A 25,817-nucleotide genomic window follows, 5' to 3' on the forward strand; every position below is an offset into this window, starting at 1 on the left:
AGAAACACTACAATTGCAATAGTGTACAGATGTGTAGGCCAACAACATCTGAATCTGCCTAGAGAGATGTCATGCTGAGTTAAAGCAATGTTTTCCAGCTCCGGAGTGATGGGGCTTGATTTAGACTGAAGTAAAACAAACAACAACAAAAGATGCCTTATCACAAACAGAGAATAAGAGAAGCTGTTATAGGACCTCCTGTGCCTTAAAAGGAGGTCGTTTGTTTTCAGTGCCACATGCGGTTTTCCAACAGTTGAAAAATTTTTTTTTTTTTTTTTTTTTAAAAAGGAAGGGGTGGCAAAGGGCAGATAGCAGAGCAATTCTGGGCTAGTGGAAGCAGCCTGTGTGGGAAGAGGCTGTAAGTGATACTTTGCAGGACAGCTGATGAGAGGGAAGCACTCCTTGAAGTTTGTCAAGAGAGGGCAGATGGTAGATGAGAGGAAAGCAAGAAGTAACTGAAAGAACCACGTCAAACCAACCTGAGTGCAGTTCTAACTGGACATACTGACTAAGCCCAGGAAAGCTTGGATTCATTTTCCAAGCTAATTAGGTGGTTTAAGCTAATGCATTAACAGCAATTTGCTTGACTTTAAATTCAGCTCTTGCTGTTGTCCATCTAGAATCAAGTATTAGATGCCTGAGTTCTGCTAGTAGCTAATAAGCAGTACAAATAGAAATATCAGAAATTGTAGCTGTGGCTAATTTAAAAAGCTAGGGTTCCTGGAAGACCTGTTCTGGAAGGGAAGAACTGACCAAAAGTTTTCTTATGTGATTTCATCATTACCATTTGCAAAGTGAGGAGCTGGTTTTTTATGCAGAGCACTGAACCATCCTGCAGTACCTAAGCTGAAACCACACTACTTTTTGAATGTGAAGCAGTTTGAATCCTCATCTGTGTGGCACTGAGAAGTACTACCAATTAGCTGCATCCCATTGAAGAAACTAATCATTTTCCCAGATACAATTTGATATGCCTGTTTGGACTATTCTGGGGAAGTGCACCTGGTCTTCTGTGCTGTCTTAGATAATTAATGGTACATTTTGCTGAAGGTAATGTTTTCTTGCATTTTATTGTATCTTATGCCGAAATTAGCAAGTAGTGTGGAACAGCAAGAGTAGAACCTGACAGCTGTTTCTGGGTGTTTGTACCATCTCTATTACAGGTAGCTTTGCTCTGCAGACCAAGTCAGGTCCTGCAGCCTCAGTGTTTGGTATCATCTGCATGCATGACCTGTTCTCCTTGAGCAAATCTTCTGCTTTAGCTTTTTCTAAAAGGAATTCAGTTCAGCTATCTCAAAGCTTCTCCATGACATAAATTTTAGTAGGCACAATGAAGAAATTTGCTTCTTAATCAGACTCTCAATAAGATGTAAAATGATAACATAGGTCCATCTTTATATACTAGAGAACTTCTGGGTTAGTCCTCTGTGTTTGCAGATATCTTTCGAATACCATTGATGCCTTAGGATTTTGTTAGCAATACTACCTGCTTGGAAAATTAAATTTGTTTATGTTGTTGAGAAGGCTTGCCTGAAAAAGGAGACCTTTTTACAGTTCTGAATTCTAGCACTGAAAAATGTGCTAACAGTCTATTTCACTAATAAATACTGGCTCCTAAATTCAGCGTTCAGGTTTCAGTGACAAAGATGCCATTATAATTTGTGCAGTATAACTGTAATATGCCTGACCTTGACTTCATTTTGAAAGCAAGCAAAACAAAGCTGACTAGACTTTTAGAAGATCCCCTACAACAATCAGTAAAGTGAATGAGACCCTTTGTGGTGGGTTGACCCTGACTGGATGCCAGGTACTCACCCAAGCTGCTCTATCCCTCCTCTCCACCACTGGACAGCTTTTGCTTTTTTAATTCTCTCCCTTGTTCTTCAGTGGGGAGAATGAGTAGGCAACTGATGGGTACTTAGCTGGTGCCTGGGATCAATGCTCCACAGAGGGAGGAGGGGAAAAATGTTTTGCTGAAAAATTTAGGATTCCAAACTGTCTCTCGGTAAAATGAATTCCTTCATACAATCTTTGTACTGCTTAACACTACAGAGGAACAGATACTTACAGGCAATGCAAGAAGCCTATAATCTCTCACTAGAACTTGGCTGGAGGGAAAATTACACATAGAGCCACAGTAACTGTTTAGTGGTAAGAAAGTAAAAGAAGTTTTACAAATACAATGTCAGAAGCAACTGTAGAGAAGGTGTCTCACTGTTTGAGGTGTTAACTTAAAGGTGAAATTAATTCAAAGAGAAAATAAAATGCATAAAGGAGTCAGCTGTCTGAGCACACAAACATCCAGTATATGAAGCAGCCCTCTGTGAGCAATCGTGCCTGCACTCAGGAGTGCAGAAACTCCAGAAGAAGGCTTTCAGGAAAGGAGAAATGCTACCTCTGACTAAGCACCATGACAGACAAAAGAGTCTGAGTGGTACAATTTCTTTGAATAAAAAATACCCAGAATCATTACACAAATATGGCTATGCATACAAAATGTGAAGGAGGGCATTATATCTCAGTACTTTGCCTTTACATAAACATAAAGGCCACAAAAGTAAACAAAGAGATGAATGAAAGCCAAGAACAAAAGCATAATGGATGCCTACTTTTTAAATGGTAGAAAATTGAGTCAGAAGACAAAACATTTTGAAAATATGGTTTGACTCTGGAGCTCCTCAAGTTACTCTGGGGTGTATTTTAGAGCAAACTCATTGCTACAGATAGAAATTGATTCCTCCCCTGACTCTCCTTGTAAGTCTTAGCTTTAAAATCACTTGAGAATGAAAATCTATACTATGTCAATGGGTTCAGAAGCTGCACATAATAATGCCAACCAAAGTTGTCTTATAGGTGAGGAAATGCACATAATTATAGAAAACCCCTTGATAGTTAGAATTAGACAATGTTTTATGAAGTTTCATGTTCTTTCTAATTTTCCCTGTCTGGAAAAGAGTGCTTCCCTCCACTCCCACAGTCTCACAACTTAGGTAAGCAGCAAGATGAAAACAATGGGAATTAAGTGCTCAGAGACTGGGCAAATTTCCGTTTTTGAACTCATATATGCAACAAATGAGGATGGCCAATCTCTTTAACCCTGCATAATACTAATTTAGACAGGCAGAAAGATATTTCAGTGTGAGCATATCTGTCTTCTAAATCTAATTTCTGGTCAGGGATCACAGTATATTAAATAGAACTTTGCATTGATCTTCAGTCTGTTTTTACAAATTTCTGAACAAAACCTTTTTAACTTATTCATTTTGATAGATCTGATTCTACAGACATAAAGACCTTGTCATGTTCGGATTTTTGAGAAGCTTAATGTATTCTCCTGTCTCCATAACCTGGTTTGTAACTTTCTGTCTTTTGAAATTCAGTGTGATAATTAGACTAACTTTTGTTAGTTCATCCATTTATTTAATTTAAACTGAAATCAACTTAATCCAGATTGATCCAAGCTTATTATTAATATCATTTGTTCTCTAAGCTTTGCCTAGCTCAGTATTACCTGTAATTTTCAATAGTATTTATCTTTCTAACAAAATTAAGGATAATTTTATCTCATAGCAGCCAGATGAAAGGTTGAAAAATCCATTTCAATATTAAGTTTTCATACATACTTCTGATTAATTGTGTGGCAACTCATATTATGACCAATATTATTGCTATGAAACAGGAGTCAATGTAGAATTCTTAGGCACTTTTCCACATTTTCCTTATGAGAAGATCCTGATTACCCAATATATATACAATCATATAAAAGATCTGCCCCAAAGCAAAAAAGCAATTGACCTTAACAGGCACTATGAGTAGTACTCATTGTCCGTCCTGAATTCTGAAGGATGAATTGGAGAAAAAAATAATTGTGCAGCCTGAAGCTTTCTTATTATTCTCAGTATTGCATGGCACACAGTTTAGTGCCAAAATTATACTTGCCATAATATAAACTGGAGTTGGAAAATAAAAATAAGAACTCATAAGAAAAAATAAAGTACATAAAAGTAAGAACTCATAAAATAAAAGTAAGAACTCCTTGTTTTAGAACCATGTTTGATTCAATGAGTCCAGACAAAAAGTGGTAGAGTAATAATGATGAATTTTATTTTGACAAGTCTTGTTTCCCCCTTACATTTATGAAATGGGGATTAAAAAACCAAAAATCCCTTGATTTTTGCCCTAAATTGTTCAGTTTCAATGTCTTGTTACTGAAAATAAGTAAATATTTTCCTGTGGAAGTGAAAACTTTGAAAAACATTTCTTAAAGAGGGTACTTCACAAGGGACTAACTGATTTTTTGCAGAAAACACAACAAAACAAAACAATACCACAAGTTTCCACATGACTGCTTAGATGAGGGATTTTGAATTCACTGATAAAACTGTTAAATTTTACCAAAGTTTTAAGAGATTCATCAACAATATTTTCTTTGAACAAAAATATTCTACAGTGAACATCTGCAATCATTTGTCAATGTCTCCATAACTCTAAAGGAGTCCCACAGAAGTAGTTTCCATGTGAACAGGGCAGTGGTGCCTGGTCACAGTCTATGAAATCCTATCTCAGTTTTACAGTTATTAAGATTATTAACAACCTGCAATATCTTATTATACAGCAACAGATGTTGCAATCAAATAATTGTCTTATCTAGAAAACACGGGTATTAATCCTTTATAAATATGATAAATGTAATTCTGTTACAAAGTGCTGCTATTCAATTGTTTCTGGAGAATGATTGATATACAATGAGGTTGTAAAAAATGTGGTGCAATAGAAGGAAAAAAGTAATCTCTGTAGGACACTTGTAGTTGATACTGTGGAAAATTATTCAGGATTTGAAAGGAACTGGTTCAAGGCCAGCAGCACAAATGTTATTTGAATAGGTACAGATCTCTGTTCCTTCTCATATAGCTAAACTTTAATTTTTTTTTCTCTAGAAAAAGAACATATTTTTCCCATAAATTCACAAAACTTGATCTTTCCTGCACAGATCTGGAGGACACAGCTCGTGATGAAATCGGTGCAAATCTATGCAGATATAGCAAAGAACCAAAGTCAGTTAAATTTTGCTGTTCTAGACAATAACAAAATCTGCCCTCTAAGCAAAGTTCCCATATACAAGCACATTTTTCAGCAAGTGTTATGCATCATGAGGATCCATATGGCTTCAAACATTCTACCAGGCATCTGAATTATAACACAAATGGAAGCATCATGTAAGAATAATTCACAGTCTGATTTTGTTAGACAGTTTTGGTTTATACAACCAACGTTATTTGTATTTAGAACATTTTTTGTAAGATATAGGTCTTGTGAGATTATTCTGCACTATGACCAGTTAAAAACAAACAAACAAACAAACAAACAAACACTCTATTTAGGAGACCTGCAAACTAGGGATTTTTTTCCATGAAGAAGTACCATGGCATCTTCTCAAGATCAAAGTTACACAAGTATTTCTGGGCAGATCGTGCTCATAATAGATCACAAACCACCAACAGTAACACAATTTGGTCTAAAATCGTATGGAGAATACTCAGTGGTATCACACCCTTTCCCAATAATGGAAAAGTTCTTCTTTCTTGAGTAAAACCATGGTTATAATGTTGCTTTAAATTTAAGTTTTTTTCATGAGTTGCTAGATATAATAAGGAAATAGGTGTTAAATAGGTGGTATGCCAAAGAAAGGATATATATATATATATATATATATATATTTCTATATACCTATACATGCACACACATAAGACAGTCATGTCTATAAACATCTGATTTGAAAGTATCAACAAATCTCCACTGGCATAGGACATTTACTGATCAACTTAGTTTTATGGACTATGAAGAACATAAACCAGATGCATGTATTAATTGACAAAAACATAGCAAAACAGAAATGAATTCAAAATACAAAATAGGAAACTCTGATGTCATGCAAACCCGAATTTACTGTTTCATCAAACACTTGTAACATTTCCAACTGACTGCTGAAGAAGAACAAAAAAAGAGAAGTTCTCCTTAGTTTTAGTACAATCATGCTATAGAGGACTTTAGGATGTTATTTACAACCCTGATTCAGAATGTGATTTTTAAACTGATGTTTCAAACTTCATTGCTTTTTGCTTTTTAATTTTCTCACAAAATATGTTTTGACCTGGAAGGAAGCCATAGAAAGTTGTACTCAGGAGCCAATGAACTGACAAGAGAGGACAAATTATGTTTATGGATTCCCACAGGGCTATGAATAAAATGGTTCATCACCCACACAGATTTCTTCTACTTAGAGATCCAAAGTACATCATTCTCAAAGGGCATGCACATACAGACAATCACCAAATCCCATGGGAATAAATGCAAATCATAATCCCAATGTATAAGCTGTCAAGGACCACTGGAGACTGCATTTCAATCATCTTGGCAGTTATACTACATTGAATCAATAGAGCACATGGCATTATTACTCAGGCATATGCATTATCATTCAGTAAAACAACAAAATGTCAAGGAAAGAGACTAGAAGGTAGAAATAATTCTGGATATTGCAGACTGCTAAAATTACAATTATCTGAAAATTAGAAAGGGTGCTTTTTTCTTTTTTCCTTTTATTGAATTATTACATTTACAGAAAGCACTGCAACAGTAGCTCCCAATATTCCTAATCACATTAAAAAAAATCATGATATAGATAAAAGTTTTATTTCTGTAATACTTACCTAAGATATATAATCTTATTCACAGTAATGCAAGTTAAAATTCATGAACAACATAAAGCAACTTATACATATGACTATATTTTTGGAGATATTTAACCACCCTGGAGAGAAAACCCTACAACAATCCAACGACAAACAACTCTACATAAACCTGTCATATCAAGATTTTGGTTACATATCTTACCTTGCATTAGTGAATAGACCTGAAAAGACTTCGGCAAGAATTTGTTGTTAAGTACTCTGAAAAAAATCGGAATTCTTTCAATACATCTGCAATTATGAATCTTGTTTAAAAATGCACACAAAACCTCACTTTGCACAAGTTATATTAGCTCTTCTATGACGGAATTATTTTAGTATGATTATACATTTCTCATTATTTTTCACCCATACAGTCTCCCGAAATGAATTACTAGTTTTGATCTTTAAGTTGGTAACTAATCTCAGTGAAACAGGATAGTGTCTTTATTGGTGAAGCCCCTGACTGTAATCAAGAAATGTGTACGTGTGTCTGTAATAAGTGTTTGGGTTTTTCTCTGTACTTCATTTTATCTACCTAAAATATTCTAGAAGACCTTTGTCTTCACCTAGAGTTTCAGATTATACTCAGTGTGCTATAAATATGATTCAGTGTGATTCCCATGACTATTTTACCACAGCTAGTCAAGTCACAGGTCACAACTAGTCAGCCTTAAAAGTGGCAAATAACTGTTAGATTATTCTACTCCACATAGCAAGATGTCATTTCTTGTTTAGATTTCTTTTTTTTGCTTGAATTCCTATAGGAGGCTTTTCTTACTAAAGCTTTTTTCCTCCCTATGCTATGTTTGGTAAACAGGTATTCAAAACCTCACAGAAATATTTTTCCTTGCAGAATTATGCTAATATTATGCTCCCGTTCAAAGATACACATCACACACAACAGAATATTCTTAAAAGCTTAAAATGCTTCAATGATAATCTTTTGCAGTTATGTTCCTCATATCACATACGGTCTTCAGAGTTTCGACACCTTGAATTGCAGAATTTTAGGCAAAAAAGAATGTAAGTGTTTGAAGTCATTAACTTAAAAACTACTTAATAAAGACTACGTGCATGCATGTGCTAGAACTAGAAATTACCAGAAAAGATGCAGGTAGTAGCAGTACTCAATTCAAATGAAGTAGATTTCAGCATTTTCAATTAGATTAATAGGATTTTTACCATTTTGTCATTGAACTGTCTTCATAACCCAGCACTTGCTTCCTCTATCCTTAATATTCAGCACTTCTAGAAGTGGATACTGAAGGTTTTCAACAGAAAATCCCAAGATCAGCCAGAAAGAAAGAACCTACAGAGTACTAAATTTTCCATAACATTTTGAAGCAGGGAAGAAAAAAACAAAAAAGGAGTAATGTAATATAGTAACTTGATTAATTCTGATATAGTGCATGGGCATGATCAGTTTAAAAACTCTTCCAAAAACCATTCAAGGAGACAACAAATACTTGCTTCTATTTCCTAGGCATTCATTTTGTATGTGACTGCATGTTATTTTGGTGATCTAGTGACTATTAAACTGATGGGGTAATTTAAATTTAGGGCAGCTTTGGCAGTTCTTCATCATGTTTCTGGTAGAAGCTCCCTGTGCACACAGAAAACTCTGTGACAATGAGGAACTGAAAACAGAGGTAGTTCTCTCCTGGCCCCGTTCTCATCTCCATCTCATTTTCAAATCTTAAAATGCAGTAGAGTAGTAATCAATTTTTTCATGAGTTTCTTTATTATTGGGCCCCGTTCTCATCTCCATCTCATTTTCAAATCTTAAAATGCAGTAGAGTAGTAATCAATTTTTTCATGAGTTTCTTTATTATTGGTAAAATGCAATAGTTTGCTTTTTGCTGACTAAGTTTCAACTGCTAGAACTTTGGGCTGGCTTTGTTAAAGATAATTGTTTAGATTCATAATGTTTTTTTTAAGGTTTTCATTTTATTTTAGGAAATTTTTCTCACATCTGTGGTCAATACGATGTTTGGAAAGGTAAAATGTGGTCCTTACACAGCTGAAAGTGCAGGAAGAGTAAGAAATCAATGCTATTTTTTTTTAATGGATAAACGTGTATGTGTAAATGATGAGGATGCACATTGTAAGAAGGACACTGGGATACCTGATTGACTCTGATACCTAATAGGTCAATACATAATTAAATAAGTGCATAAAATTATTATACTATGGCAAATTCTATCACCTAAGCTTCTTCCATGATTTTTTCATATATATATATATATATATATATATATATATATATACGTGACGATGGACTACATGTCTGAAAACTGTTTTCAAATCAGGTCCTAATTTAGTCTCACAAAACCTTGCCATTGAACATTGTTAAATCGCTGCCAAATTACCACTGAACTGTATTTATTTGGTAATTTCTAAAATAAATTTTATTATTTTATATATGCACCTCTCAAAAATTAGGTTCATCCCTTTGTTCACAGTACTCAGGTGTAGTTTACATGTCTGTAATTGGATTTTTCAACTCTCATTTCTATTTAGCTGGAAAACATGCCATAAATCTACCTGGAAACAAGGTCACTTCAAAATTTCTTCCTCAGGTAACAGAAAGGAATAACAATATGGAGTGTAAAAAACTATAAAATTAAGCTAATTCAATGCTAAAATAAAACTTTCTTTTATTGGTAGAAGACGAACACAAAGAGGAAACAGGTTAAGTTTTGCTTGTAGGAAAGGTTGTCTCTCAGTAAAAATTCTTTTCAGCTATATTTTACATCCTAATATGTCTTACTTGAATATTTACAACATAGATCAGTCTCCATCTAGGAGTCAGCTACTTGTACTTCACTTTTATTTTGATTTCTCATACATTCATTTATTTGTACTCATGTCTGCAAGTACTCTGTGACACTTTTTGTCAGTGTTAAGTGGTTTTCCTTATCTATACAGATCACAATGAACCTCACTGAAGAGGCTCTAGAGCTAAGTTTTGTCCTTGACAGGTAGAATTCTCACCAGTGGATTCTTTAACTGTACAGAGCATAAAAGTGATTGAAAGGCTATACCTTTTTCAACAAATACATGTAATCCTGCTGTCACAAATCTCTGTGCTTCCTTATACTATTTTTGCACCCTACATCCTGTCACCACATCTTGTCTGTTCATGGTTAGAATTAGACTGTAGGGCATTTTGGCAAATAAAGTATATTAAAGAGAAAATGTTTGTCATATCAGTCTGACTACAAAATTAATCTCAAACACATTTTTGTTTGAGAAAACCAAAAGAATTTTTCTTTTTCTAGTAATTAGTAAATAAAACAGCACGTAGTCTATAAGTATTGTAGGTACATATATAATATTTATTGGACTATATTTTAAAAGCTTTTTCCTGAAGCATTACTTTTCACAATTCGCTTTTCCCAGAAAAAAAATACCATTTTATTGAAATTGTTGAGAAAAAATTTAAGATAAAGGGGTTTTTAGCATAAACCACCACAAAAATTATTGTACACTGATAAAAAATACAAATGAAAAATTCAGGGCTTTTGAAGCTTTCATGCAATTTCAACTGATGTCTTTGATTTGGATTTTGCAATTAGTAAGTAATTTACAGAAAAGTTTATTTAAGTGGTGTGTAAATTTACAAATAATTAAAACCTATTTGAAAACCATCAAACCTTCTAGAAAAAAAATATTTAAAGAATTCAGTGGAATGAAGAGACCTGTAGATGGCATAAAAACACTGAGAAGAATTAAAGATGCTGCTCTAGAAGCTGGGAAGGAATCATTTACATATGGTTCTTGGAGATATAAGTGAAGATAAGAATGACAGAAAATCATTCAGAGGGTTTCTGCCTTTCTGATGCCATTAGAAAATAATGACATGGAAATGTTCATCTATGCGTATGACAGTGAGAGAGGATGTTCAATAAGCAATAAATTATCTGAAAAATAAAAAAGTAAGTTTTTCTTACTCACTTTGATAATAATTTTAATATAAAGCATGACAGCCGAAGGAGAGCTCCTTTCCTATGAGCAACAGTGAGAAAGGCACAAATCCTGGCTTATCTGATATATATTTGGTCCTACATGCTCTAAAAGACCTAGGCATTTACACTACTAGCATCACAGTTGAAGTGAATATGGAAGTCTTCTGCAGCCTCTACTTTATTGCCAAATTGATTGCTGATTCCATGAAAAGGAGCCAGGAAGCACTGAATTCCAGAGGTCATTCACAGGTCAGGTTTCTTACTGTAAGGCTGCTAAGTCTGAAGCATTGGTAACCTTGTTCCAAAGCAATATTCAGTAATGGATTAGTCAACATACAACAATAAAAATTTGAGTTTCTGAGCTAATTTTCAATGGCCAATCAGACAGAAAACAGTCTCGGCAAAGAAGGGCTTCTTCTGAAATATAGTTTTACCACAAACTTCTAGAATACTCAGCTTTTTCATGTATTTATGGTTAAATTAATTTCAAAATTATAGCAATTACATCATGCATTCATTAATACAATAAAACAAATTCCCCCTCTGACAAAACACAGCACTGAGTTTTCCTATCCTTTTTCTTCTCTTCCATTTCACCTTCAGCAGCAGCAGGAAGGTGAAAACAAGCTGAGTAAGACTGACAATACTAGAGAATATTTCAGGCTTTTTGAGGTGTACAGACGGTGATCAGGATGATGAGAATTTATATAAAATGGATTGAGCATCTCAGTTCATTGACAGTAACTCTACCATCACAAATGAATCTTTAGAACTCTCCAAGAAGAGTATGATGCATAAGGTAAGATTGACACAGGCTGTAAGTCTTTATCAGTAACTATTCTATCTGCTTTCTTTTAGATCTGTGACTCACAAAAACCTAGAAGATTTGAGATGAAAGAGGTTAGCTCAAAAAATCAGTAAATTTCTTCTGCTCCAGTGCAGGATCAGCTGTATCTCAAAAGTGCTTGTGAGATATTTGTCTAACATCTCTATAATAATGTCTAAAAGAAAGGGATTCCCAGTCCCTTAGCCAATCTTTTACAGTGCTAGTCTGTCTTTGCCATTAAAAAGCTATTATTAATGTCAGGTCTAAATCTCTTCTGTTGCAGTTTAAGCCCATCATCACTTTTCCCAGAGGATGTGAAGAAGAGCTTCTTCTTCTTTTTTTTCAGTAGCTTTTTGTTGCTGAAATCTCTTACTAAGGTGTATTAAGTTTGCATGGCCAGGTTTTGGCAGTGGGGGCTACAGAGGTGGCTTTTGTGAGAAGCTGCTGGAAGCTTCTACCATGTTCAGCAGAGCCAAATCCAGCCACCTCTGAGAGAGATGTGCCCTGGTCATTGTGCCAGGCCAATCAGAAATGGTGGTAACTCCTCTGTGACAACATATTTAGGAGGAAAGAAAAAAAAACAAAATGTGTTTGTGCAGTTGTAATTGCTGCCAGATGAGTGGGGTGAGAATATGTGAGAAGGACAACGCTGCACACCCTGAGGTCGGTGCAGAAGGCGGGCAGGAGGTGCTACAGGCACTGGAGCACAGATTCCCCTGCAGCTCATGGTGCAGACCAAGGTGAGGGAGCTGTGCCCCTGCAGCCTGTGCAGGTCAGTGGGGATGCAGGGATCCACCTGCAGCCCATGGAAGAGACCCACACCAGAACAGGTGGATGCCTGAGAAGAGACTGTGACCTGTGGGAGGCCTCTGCTGGCACAGAATCCTGGCAGGGACTGGCTGAACTGTGGAGAGAGGAGTCCATGGCTTTCTTGGTAGGACTTGTGACCCTGTGGGGGCTCATGCCAGAGCAGGGTGTGCCTAAAGGGATGTAGCTGGAAGTGGAAAAGCACAGCTTGTGGAGAATCATTGCCTGTGGGGTGGAATTACATTGCAGCAGGGGAAGGACCCTTTTCCCTGAGCAGCAGCAGAAACAACTGTCTGAAATCCCCATTCCCTGTCTCTCTTTGCTGCTGGGTGGGAGGAGGTAGAGCTGGGAAGGAGGAAGGGGTGGGGGTAAGATGTTTTCAAGGTCCTATTTTACTTCTCATTATTCTGCTCTGATTTTGGTAATAAAAAATTCAAGTAATATCTCTATTTCAAGTCTGTTTTGCCTGTGGTGGCATTTGGTGATTGATCTCCCTCTGCTCATTTCTCAATCCATCAACTCTCCATTTTATTTTCTCTCCCTTGTCCAGCTGTAGAAGGGAGTGATAGGTTTTGGTGGATGCCTGGAATCCAGAGACTGTCAACCCACTACACCTGGCCCAGCCCTTTATCTCCTTTCCTTTTCTTTAACCACACACCCACTAGAAACTTCAATAATATTTGATGCTATATAGCTATTACCATTTTTTACATTTATTAGAGACAACATCTTCTTTGGTACTAGTTTATAACAGAGCAGAAATCCAAGTTGGTCTTGGCAGATTTTAACAGCAAACAAAATTGTTAAACCTCTAATTATTGGAGAGTGTTAGCCTACAATATTACAGCTACAAAATTATATAGGAGAACTAGTTTTTGAGGTCATATCCAGGCAAAGAGCTGCAAACATCTGTGCATCTGCTCTGCTTATGATCAGAGGTGGCTGGAAGGTATTCAACCCTATTGCTATGGCTCATGATCTGGGGCTCTGACTCAGCACAGTGTGCTGCCTTTATTGCACCACTCCAGGTTACAAACAGCTTGCATCAGCTTGTCTTGGAGCAGGAATAACAGAGCTGCACGGCCACCTGCACCTGTACATAAAGATATATAGACATATTTTAGGGCAGTATCTACATCTTTATGAGCTGCAGTCAGTGGGATGAACCTCTGTCCTCCCTGGGACTACAAGATGCTTTTTAAATGCAAATAGCCAAGCGTGCACAAGATATTAAACACAAATAACCATAACTATATTCCTAGGTAGCCTATGCACAAGTATATAATTTTAGATAGCTTTTGCTTAAATGTATATGATACAGCTGTATGTGCAGTAATGTGCCCATACTGAAGGTAAGAGGGAGACACAACCCATCTGGGTCAGACACAGCATTGTTTACATTCAAGGTATGCATTTTTAGCTAGTGTCATAGGAATGACTCATTAATGTGAATTAATATGGAATTGGGATTTTTTATGATGAAACAAAAAACACCTTTAAAAGAAAACTGATTTCGATCCTTATCCTTTATATTACTGTATTACTGAGCATCAATGCAGAGTAAAATAAAAGACATAATTGTTTACTTTAGAAAAGCTTTTGATACATTGTTATTATCAAGCTTTGAGAGATGCCTCAGCCCAAATTAAGGTGCAAATGAGACCATATGTTAAAGTCAATAGATAGGATTCTATTTAACAGCAAATGTGAGAGAAAAAGAGATAGAAGGAAATAGCCACCTGCTGTGGTGGCTTGTCTCGTGGTAAGTTTCTTCTGTGACCTTAACAGTTTTTGAGGCAACTGTATTTTTTATATACTCTCACTTTAAATGTACTCTTCATTACACAATTTATATAATTTATGATAATAACCTCAAATGTTCAAAGAACTGATATGGCACGTTGTATGAAGGTAAGATTTCTACTAAAATAAGAGTTATACAGTATCCTGAAATCCAAAAACACTTTGAAGAGAAGTGCAGCTTATTTAAGTATGATACTGTGGTGGGATGACCCTGACTGATGCCAGGTGCCATCCAGAGTAAATCTATCTAACAGGAATGGGGAGAGAAAATACAGCAAAATGTTTGTGAATTGGGATAAAGGATAGGGCGAGAATGCTCATCAATTACTGTCAGAGATAAAACAGACTTGATTTGGGGAAATGTATTTATTGTCGATCAAAATAAGGAGAAGTAAAACAAATCTTAAAAACACCTTACCACCTCCCTCCTTTCTAGCTCTTCCTCCTCCCATTCAGTGGTACAGGGAGACAGGGAGAATGGGGTTACAGTGAGTTCATTACATGTTATTCCTGCTGCTGTTTGGGGAGAGGAATTCATGTCCTTCTCCAGTGTTAGGTCCTTACCATGGGGGACAGCAACTCCACCAATTTCTCCAGCATAAATTCTTCCCACAGTTCTTCATGAACTGCTCCAACATGGGTCCCACACCACAGGGTGCAGTCCTTCTGACACTGTGTTCTCCACTCCTTTCAGTGAACCTGTATCCCCATGGTCCTCTTACAAGCACAGCTGCTTCATGGGCTGCACCACAGGCTGCAGAGAAATCTCAGCTCCAGCACCTGGAGCACCTCCTGCCCCTCTTTCTCCACTGACCTTTGTGTGTGTGCAGAAGTTGTTTCTCTCACATATTCTTACTCCTCTCATCTCTGAGAACAATTATATCTACAGTCAGTGAAATAAGTTTTTATTTCCTTCATAAATGTGTTATCACAGAGGCACTACCTTCTCTAACTGGCACAGACTTGGCCAGCAGTGTGTCTGTCTTGGAAAGAGTTGGCCTTGGCTCTGTCAGACATGGAGGAAATTTCTAGAAGCTTCTCACAGAAACCACCCCTGTAGCTACCACTACCAAAACCTGGCCACATAAATCCAATAAAGTTACAGATAAAAAGCTTGTCAAAATTTGGCCATACTCATGGGTCCCATGAGCTCTTCTGTAGTGAGACATGTTCTCTCTAGATGTAAATGTGGTGCTGTTATACCAAGAGAAACATCTTCAGAAAACGTTTCAATTTTCCTGTTTCTCATTCTTTTGACACCAGATGGCACTGCAATATACAATCATTTTAATCACCCAAATTAATTTTCATTTAAGTGGAAGAAAATCTTCATTAATCAGTTTGGATACTAGAACTGTATGATTAAAAGGCTTACTAACCCTCTTGCTCAATTTCAGTCTTCCAAGCAAGCTGTTGTCATAGTGCCAGGGACTACCTTAGTCTTTTTGTTATTCAAAATCCATTTAAGCATTACCATCATTTTTGTTTACCTCTTTCAGTTTTACTAGTCTTTATCTAAAAAAACTTGCTCACTGATCTAGATTTGGGAAATATGAATCTAGTCTACTTGCTGTGGAACCAAAATCCATGACCATAATGAGCAAGTGCCTTGAAGTTTTAAATTATCCTCATCATCTTCCAGATCATGCACTGTAGAAGAGCCTAAGTTGATCATCAAGGGAAAGAAATAGCACAGGTCTCTAAATCTGAGCAAAGATAATGCTATTTTCTTTATCACTCTGTGCTCATTTTACATCCTTAGTAGTTGCTCAAAGCAATAGAGCTTTCTTCAGCATATCTCATAGGTTCTTCCCTGATTCCCTTCTATCCACTCTACATGAAAGAGTAGCCAAATATTATGTAAGATAATGTTATTATGCAGGAAAGAAAGAGCACAAGAAGAATTCTGAGTGTTAACAGCAATATTTATATTACTTCTCTTAATGCCTCCAGGGAATTACATATGGAACCATTTTTATTTAGACCAATGCAAGGCTGGATTACTGTCCCTATACATCATGCATCAGATAAAAATTTCTTCAGAAGAATGATGTAATAATCCTAGGAGATCAGAATCATATCAGTATATTTAACATGAAATCTACTAAAATACAACAGAGAGGAATCACAGAATTGTAGAATCATTTAAGTTGAAAAAGACAATTAAGGTCATTGTGCCCAAGAAGTAACCCAGCACTGCCAAGTCCACCACAAATCCATCTAAATAATTGTCATGTATATATGTCTTTTAAACACTTGCAGAAGTGGTGGCTCAATCACTTATATGGGCAGTCTGTTCCAATGATTTAAACGGGATTTTCAAACCATTCTATTAATGGCTTTAAGGACATCAGCAGTGTTTTCAATCAGAAATAATGCTTTTGACACCAAAAAATGCCTTTATAAAGAGTCAGAAAATCTAAGTTGCAAAGAAGAACTGAAAAGATATTGAATAGCTGCCAATTTTGTGTGTAGTCTGAAAACTGCTAACTTCTGATGATGCATTAAGAAAGACTTTAGTACTTCTACTGCCCAAATAAAGCTTTTCAAATGTCAAAGTTAGTTTACCTTCTTGAGTATGACTTAGCTTTGTATAAATTTCTAAGAATAAGTTCTCCTGTGTATATAAAACACTGTTGAGGAGCCATTCAAAACACCATCTATTTTTGATCTATAAACCATTGATATTAGGTCTTAAAGCATGAATCTAAAATTTTGGAATAATTAATTTCTTAATAGTTGCAGACTGTGATAGGAGAGAAATAGAAAGTTTCTTTCCAAAACAGATGCCCATAAACAAGATTTATGACTTGTCATTACGAGGTATTTTTTTTTTTTTTTTTTTTCTTTGTTTTGTTTTAGTTGTTTTTTGTTTTTTCTTTTTGTTGTTTTTTTCTTTTTCCAGCTTGCTCCAGTGGAGCCTACAGATTTTCACCAAAACAAGTTTCTCACATACCAGATGCTTATAAATCCAGAGCAGGTGTGCATGTGTGTTGACTTGATTTATGTCTCTGTGAAATGTGTGGGCAACAGAGGGGGAAGAAAAATGTAACAGAAAAAAAAGCAAATCACCTCCCAATGGCCCCAGTAGAAACATAAGTCCTACTATTTTCTATGTCTTTCTAGTTATGAGAAGAAATTAAAATAAGTTTTCTCTCTCTAAGACACATGAGAAATATTGTTGCGCGTCCACTGATTTTTTTTGTACCCATTTCTTACACTGAACTTTTCTGCCACGTGAAAATTTACTGCCCTACATCACTTTGTAAATCTATGTACATAGCTGAAAGAAAAAGTTATTCATCTTTACACAGAAGGGATCTTGTCTGAAATCCAGTCCCTCACAACATTTTTGCGTAAGGAGACGTAAAATAATCTTAATTCTAACTTGTTTAACTTCAGATTACAGAAAACAGAATGTGAATTTTTAAATGGTAGAGGAACTTGAGTTTTGTATAGTTCCTGTAGTAGTACCTGAAGACCTTTATAATAGTGATTTATGAAGTTCCTAAAACCATATTACTACCACTATTTTTCTGAATTAGGGAAGATTTTAGGAAAAAGGCAAATCCCTCAAAAAGCACTTGTGTCATATTCTGCTTGACACCAGACTTCAGTTAGAATAAACTTCACCAAATACACCCCTCCACACCTGACCATCCACCCTTCTTTGTACCAGTCCATAGCATCTGAACTGGGATACAGGAATATAGTGACAGATAATGTCAAAAACTTTGCTGAAGTCCAAATAAAAAATGTCCACCAATTTTTCTGACCCACATATTTCAGCATTTGATCATGGAAAAGAATCAGGCTGGTCAGACATGATTTACCCTTCAGTAAATTAAAGGTTTCTGGTTCCAGTCATCTCCTGTGCATGCCCAGAAATGGGGTCCATGCGGACTTGATCCAGCATCAAAGTCAGGCAGCCAGGGGCTGACAGTTTTTTTTAAATTTTCTTTTCAAAGATTAGTGTGGCATTTACCTTTCTCCATTTGTTGGTGCTTTCTCCTGAACTCCACAACAACCCTTCAAAGATGAGAGAAAGCAGCTTTGAAAGGATGTTGGCCCATCTTTTCCAGCAGCTTGGATGGAGCCTGTTGGGTCCCAAGGATTTTTGTGTGGATTAAATCACTCAGCATCAGGCCTTTACTTTCATTGTTCAACCTCCCTACCACATAAGTATGCAAGATGTAAGGTATATGCAGGGTAAGTCTTTGAGACGTGGGGTTGTAGGGAAGGGTTTTTTTTTTTGGAGGGGGAAATAAGGGTGTGTTGTTTATTTGCTTGCTGTTTCACATTTTTTTTCCTTTTTTTTTATTAAGCAGTATCTTGAAGACTTTCATCCAGTTCCTCTAACAAAGGCTACTCACTTCTCTCATTTGCTACACACAGGAAATTGAGAAAGAAAAAAGGGACATAAAATTGGAACAAAAGGAAAAAAAACCAGGAAAAATGAAAAGATACAAGACAAAAATCTGCAGACACGTAACAAAAGAAGAAAGAAGTAGGAGAAGAGTGAACACATGTCAAGCTATTTTGCAAGAGCATAGTAGGAGAAGATCATAGAGCTGCAGTCATCCACCAGGCTTTGATAAAAGGAGAGACTAGAAAAAAATGGAGAAGTCAAAAAATGACTGAATGTAAGGAACAATCACTTCAGTTGTCCTGAGTCTAATAATTCTGTCCTGCAGTTCTGTTTGAAAATGGCTGACAACAGCAGTGCCTGTCAATCTGTTCACTGGCTCAGAGGTTTGGATCTTTTTTCTTTTCTCAATATGTAGAGATAAAGAACCACAAAAGATACATAAAATGAAATGAACAACCACCAGGCTTGGGTACAATCAAGTGATAAAAAGACAAACTTCCTTTGCAGTAGCATTAAGAAAAAGAAAATCAGGAAAAAAGAAATATAGATTAAAATAATAAAGATAAATGCTCTTCTTAGCATATGCAGGCATCTCAATTTGAGGATTAACAGGAGGCCTAATCAAAGCTTTTCAGCATTTAATACTTGGGCACATGTACATAAATGTATATAAATAAATAGATGTATAAAATTACCTTGCATTCCCCCAATTGTAGACACTTAAGGTGAAAAAGCACTTTCCAATGGCTCTGTCATTAAAACATCTGTAGAAGGAGATGTAGAGTTGGTGCTGTTCTATATACCCTTTCTTATATTCATTCCTCTTATCCCACAGAAGATGGTCTATGTCTGTCAGATCTTGTATGGTAGAACAATCCTGGCACTGAGTGATCAGCTTGGGAAAAAGAAAATAGGCATTCTGATGAACTGGGATTGTGAATCTATATCCACATAAGCCTGAACCTACTGACATTTTAAAGTTCAAAATGAATATATTATGTAGGACAATATGGCTCATTATCTGCCATTAAAAAAAAAAAGGGTAATTACCCAAATCTTTGGCATAATGACTTTTGCATATAACTTTCCAAATAGAGTAAAATTAATAGCCAATTCAAAGTAGAAAAGAAAGGAGATAAGACTGAGTTTGTTAAAAAATGGTAATATCTAAATGGTACATCACCATTCTTATTCTGGAGTAAAAAGTAGGTGTAAATTTAGTAAGTAAATCCTTAATTTTAGAATATATATTTTAATCAGGATCACTTGCTTTTAGCTCATAACTTATCCTCTATTACTTTCTCCATATAATCCTCCTGTTGTACTCTTACTCAAACGGAACCATTTCTCTTTGTGTTTATAATGACCTGCTTTATTAGAAAAGTTGATTCAAACATAAAACTTCTAGCTGATGCAAATATTAACATTATACTAAGAATATAAAATCCAGTAAGTTCAACCAATTAACAAGGTGATTTATTTGAAACCTTTCTATTATATTTTAAAATAACGTGTAAAAAAATAAAAGAAACAAAGTCTTTTAAATACAAGTTTAAAAATTTGTGGAGATTTCTTAACCAGTACTCTTTAGTAAAAGGCTTTTTTGGCATGAAATAGAACCAAATGTTAAGAATTAATGAAATCTCTTACTACTTTATTTGCTATCAAAATAGTTACTGTTGCAGCATTGCACTGTAGTAGTCCGAATTTGGTTTAAAGCAAGCAGTTAGAGTTTTTCTTTGAAATTTCAGACAAAGTAAAAGAAGGAAAATAAGCTTTAAGAGCTAAGAGTCTAAAAGCAGTTATACTTGGATTGCCACTTTCCTAGCTGTCATTTTATTTGTTTCCTTTGTCCTTCCCAAGGTGTGACTTCATAAGTTTTTTTTATAATTGGTCCAAGAGACGGTCCTAAAGTGATGTAAAATAGGAAAAGAATCATTAATATCTAGTGGATACAATGGTTCATACCCATTGAAGAGTGTCTAACAGCACTAATTTTGTGAGAAATCCAGATAGAGAAGTAATTATTCAATTATATTTCAAATTGATTCACCTAAAAGCATTGGACTGTTAAAGTTTTCCACTCATATATTTGAGCCTTTCTAATGAAATCAACACTATTACTCTGTTCATATCAGGAGTGACTGAGACCTTCTATGGTTGTATGCACAACTGGCTGCAACTTACTGTTTCTCTTTGCCTTAGTAGGCTACCTCCTGCAAAACGGACTGAAATTGGATCTATTTCTCATAAAAACAAAAACAAAAACAAAAACAAAAAAACCAAAACAAAAAAACAAACAAACAACAACAACAAAAAAAAAAAAAACCAAAACAAAAAACAAAATAAAAAAAACAACCAACCCACCAAACAAACAAACAAAGAAAAAAACAAACAAACAGAAAAACCCCCTATTATTCTTAAATCCATCAGAAGGCTGCTGGATGCATTTACCATAGAATGCATGATTTTCAAAGCCACAAAAGCTATTAATTATCATGGTTAACTGTGTTTACAACCAAGCTCTTACAAGCAAACTAGCCTGATCAGAAATTCTCTATATCATTGAAAACAACTACCAATCAAACCTGGATGGTTTTAATTTCCCTCACTTCACAATGTCGTTCTTAGATTAAAGTTCAGGAATATTGCAGTCAGACAATTTTTATATTCAAGTAAAACTAATCTTTAACTTTAAAACCACATCCAACTAGAAGATGAAATGAGGTCAAGTATTTTTAAATTATTAAAAGTAAATAATTTGATTATCCCCTAAAATACTGTTCATTTGTTGGATGTTGAATAAATTTTGTTTCTATTCAGGTAAGATTTTGAAAAAAGTTTTAAAAATACTTAGGAATTCCTTAGGAATATAAAACATGCTCATGTGACAGAAAATTTGTTACCTGTGTAGTTGAATCACACAAATACTGTTCTTCCTTGACTAAATAAATAGTAGAAAATAAATTGGCAGATCAAATATTCTTCTGATGTAAAATGACAGACTCATTCTGAAAGCATAGTGCCATATTTGGAACACATTTATTAAATATTCCTTATTAACACACTATTCCACATGGATTCTTCTATGATTTTAATAAAATCTTTACAGTCTTCTGCTTTAGATATATATTTACTGTTATCATCAAATCTGGCACAAATTATGCACTATTTGATGAGAGGTAAAATCACAGGGATCAAGACTGATGAAGTGCTGTGTAATGGACTTTAGGAATTTTTTTCTTGAATATATTATACAACGATGGAGTGAAGTTTGCATCACATAGCTGTATAATACAGTAGTGCCATTTATATCAATAGTCTACAAGTTTTGCTCAAAACTTATAAGGCTCAGGTATAAAGTTTTTCAATTTGCTCTGCCTAAATTATTCTTGACCTGTCTGCATCTTGATTTCACTTGATTTATCTGTGGCAGCAATTTCTCTTGTTGACCACGTCTACAGCTGATTTGTTTTGCTTTTGTGTGGTATGATGACACTCCTATAGAGAAAGCAGGAAACAGAATTTGCTCTCTGAAGAAGAAATTTGCATCCTTAACAATGAGGTGTAGAGAAATACTTGGCATAATAGCTGCTCTCTACTCAAAAGCTGAAATACAGAATGTGGTACGGATGTATACAGGAATGGGAAGAGAAAAGATGAGGAGTGGGCTTGCAATGGGGAACACCTGTTATGTGTATGGACAACTTGCCAGTGGTCAGTTAAAAACATGCAGAGCTGGAATGGGTCAAAGCTCATTGTTTGTGTGTCAGGACAAAAGAAGTAGGATCAAACATGCATAAGAGCCATAGGTCAAACACATCAAATTTGGATTTAACATGGACTTCTTGAAGAGTGAAATATAAAAGTAGGTTAGCAAATGTGAAAATAACCTCAAGTGGATGTCAAGGGTGGAAGAAGATGCAACAGGACTCAACATCATATTTCGCCCCATGGAGGACTCCAGGTACTGAACCCTTAGATTAATTTCTCCAAATGCATGGACTTGTATTGCCATGACATGATGAAATAGGGACTTCTATTATCAGAGTAAATCTCACAGGAAGATTGTCAAAAAACCTAAAAGGAATCTGCCCTGTAGTATTAAAAATGCCACAAAACAATGTTGATCACTATAAAGCTCTGCCATGATCCAAGCCCATTTTATCGGCCATCTTCAAACCAGAGAAGCATGCTTTACCTCTAAGAAAAGTAGACAATACAAAGCCCATTGAAGGAAAGAACTGTCTTTATTCATAAGTCTATCATTGAGAAGTAGATGAGAGGTGGAATAAATAACATAGTAGTGATGTCAGACATGAAGAACTCTAATGGATATCCCAAAATCTTGCAGTCACAGAACTGCTGAAGATGCAAGAAAACCATGTCTGAAATAAGCCACTTCTATTGGTGGTGAGACAAGCTAAACCAATATTAGTTCTTAAAAGCTTCAAATCTATGTTGAAATTATATTAAGTTTCGGCACCTATGCCAGAAAAATTTAAGCCCATTACTTGGTCCTTGTTTTAGAAATTTAAATTTAGGAGTTCAGATGACAGACACCTATTTAGGTAGTACAGAGAGATGGACAATTCTTTATGAGTTTAGCCCAGATTTAGATATGGCATGAACTTAATTTGTTTCATTTTGTTATAATTCCTGATTTTATATACATCCCAGACAAGATTATTAATGTCTTTAACAGCCAACTAAGTGGTCCACAGGACAGGATCCCAAGTTTCTAATCAGCCTAGACTTCAGAAACCAAAGGCATAAAGACCAAAGATTTTAATTCAGCAATAATCCAAGAAGTAATTTACAGAAGTTTTGCTATTTATAGAGAAAAAAAAATTGGATAGTTATCCATAGATATTGATTAGCTATTATTTAATCCAGCAATTCTTCTTCTTTTGTTGTTGTTGTTGTTGTTGTGTGTTTTCTATATTTTAGTAAACCTTACGAAAAAAGGAAATAGTAACTTGACAATTTGTGAAATATTTACATTTGTAGTAGGCCTTCATTATGAAAGAATGAGGTATATGTGACAACTTCTTCCAAAAAAAAACTTCCCCAAGGAAAGTGAGTGTGGCAGAGAGCAAAGTGAGATGATAAGATGATCTACCTATCAGATTGAGGCTTTTCTCACAATAACTACAAATTTTGGGAAAATATTTCCCCCAGTTTCCTGGCTCTTTCTTTATTTTCACAGACATTATAAACTGCTTGTTTGATGTGTTGTCATAACCAAGCTAAGCAAATGTTAATTGATCTTAAAATCTATGCCACAGTAGCATAATTAGGAATAAGCATTAAACTAGGCACCTTTTCTGTGAATCTTTAATGAAGAAAAACCCCCTACAATTATTCAAAGTATATTTAAAATTGTAGTGGACACCTTTGTTCATTTCTGAATAGCAGTTGGCTCTCTGCTCACTGCAGGTGCCATCTCAGCTCAGAGCTGCCTCTCACATGCTGTCAGGAACAAGCTCATGAGCCAAACAAAGTTAGTTGCCAACTCAGAGCTCAGAAAACAAGTGTGACTCTCTGTTCTCTGTTTCTCACAGTGACAGTTGTGCACTGTTGTAGTCACAGGGGTCTGGCATGAGAGGAAAACAACTTTTTGGCTGCTATAGGCCTAAATCCTTTGTGCAAACTAACACTGACACCAGTTGTCAAAAGAAAATATTTTTTCCCCTCAATCCAGGTAGAAGGTAACCATGTGTGCAAAATCATTTTGTCTATCAGTCAGTCTTTTACTAAGCCATGAAACCCAGCTCCTTATGCAATTCAAACACTGTATTTTTCTTTGTGAGTTTTGCCAAGAACTTCTTGAATCAATATGAAGAGCTCATATACATTAATAATAATAATAATAATAATGATAATTAATAAATAGTAAATGAGAATAATGAAAATAATAATGTTATCCACATCTAATTGGTACCTCAATAAGCTAGTGATGACTCAGTGAGATATACACCAGTTATAGGGTAATGCTGAACACCAGTACAGGTTAATTTCTCAGTGTTCCTGCAAGGATATGCTCCCTTTGAATCGACCTTGTGCAATGTAACTCAGTGACATTTTACTATTGGTCTTAACAGCATTAAAATGGGTACAAACCCACTAATTTTTTCACATTCTCATGGCAGGAAAAGCTTGTGGGGTCTTTTCCTTTTTGAGGATCCAAGAATGAGACCATTAAAAAATTCTCAGATTTGAAGACCAGCCTAGTACTCTACTCTAAATGAGATACTTAAAAAGCACTCATTTTTATATTTACAACCACTATTCCACCTAAATATCTGACTCTGAGGACATCCACAGACTGTGAGCACTGAAATGTTAACATTATTTCATACTTCACCTCCAAGGACTCAATTCCAGCTCCAGATTTCCTGTGAAATGTGGTAGCCTCCAGAATTTAGGCTGTCACAGATTAATAATTCTACATACAATAGCTCTCTGCTATGCCAAAAAGGAGTTCAAGATGTATCATAACAAAGGCTGTGATGCCTGTGATAAGAAGAGAATTGAAACTATTTGGCTTTATAGAGAATAATTAATGACTTGGTGGAATGAGAGGGTGAGAGACATCTTGCTGTCTAGTCTTGTGATGGGACATTTACCAGGGACCTGGGTTGTGGTCTTTGCTTCAATAAATTTTCAGTTATTTTAAATTAATTAACCCTTAGCCCTTTGTATTTAACCCTAAATTAAATAGTTAGTCAAACAAGATGTGGACACCCATGACTGCTATCACCACTAGGCTTCAAAGTCATGATCCTTTTCACAACTTTTATACAGGCCAATGACCTTAAATACTTTAAAATATGCTGTATCAGACAATGGGGTGCCAGCAGCTTCTGAGGAGTCAAAGTTTTGGTCTTCTTTCATATAACCTTTCTGCTGAAAAACAGGACTTTTATAAATGACAACATCTACCCGATATTTGGGAAGCATATAATGTTCACATATGAAAAGGCTTCAGCAGCACAGTGATGCTCAACAGAGTCTCTACAGTGTTCTGGCAGTCCAAAACTCTGTGCATATTAGGCACTCAAGTAACTCCCTGGTACAATCTACCATAATTTTATGGCAGAATTTATGTACCTTCAGAGTTTGTCATATTATTAAGAATAATCTTAGACAAGATGAAAGGATTAAAGAAGATGTGTTTGCGAAGCAGTTTTGATAATGCAACAACAGTTTAAAAATATGATTAAGATTTATATTTAAAATTTAAGCTATGTAGACTGTCTCTAAGTATGTGAGGCTATACTGCTAGCTCTGGAAGTCATATGATGGTGCAA

The sequence above is a fragment of the Erithacus rubecula genome, assembly GCF_903797595.1.
Source record: "Erithacus rubecula genome assembly, chromosome: 3".
Lineage (NCBI taxonomy): Eukaryota > Metazoa > Chordata > Aves > Passeriformes > Muscicapidae > Erithacus > Erithacus rubecula.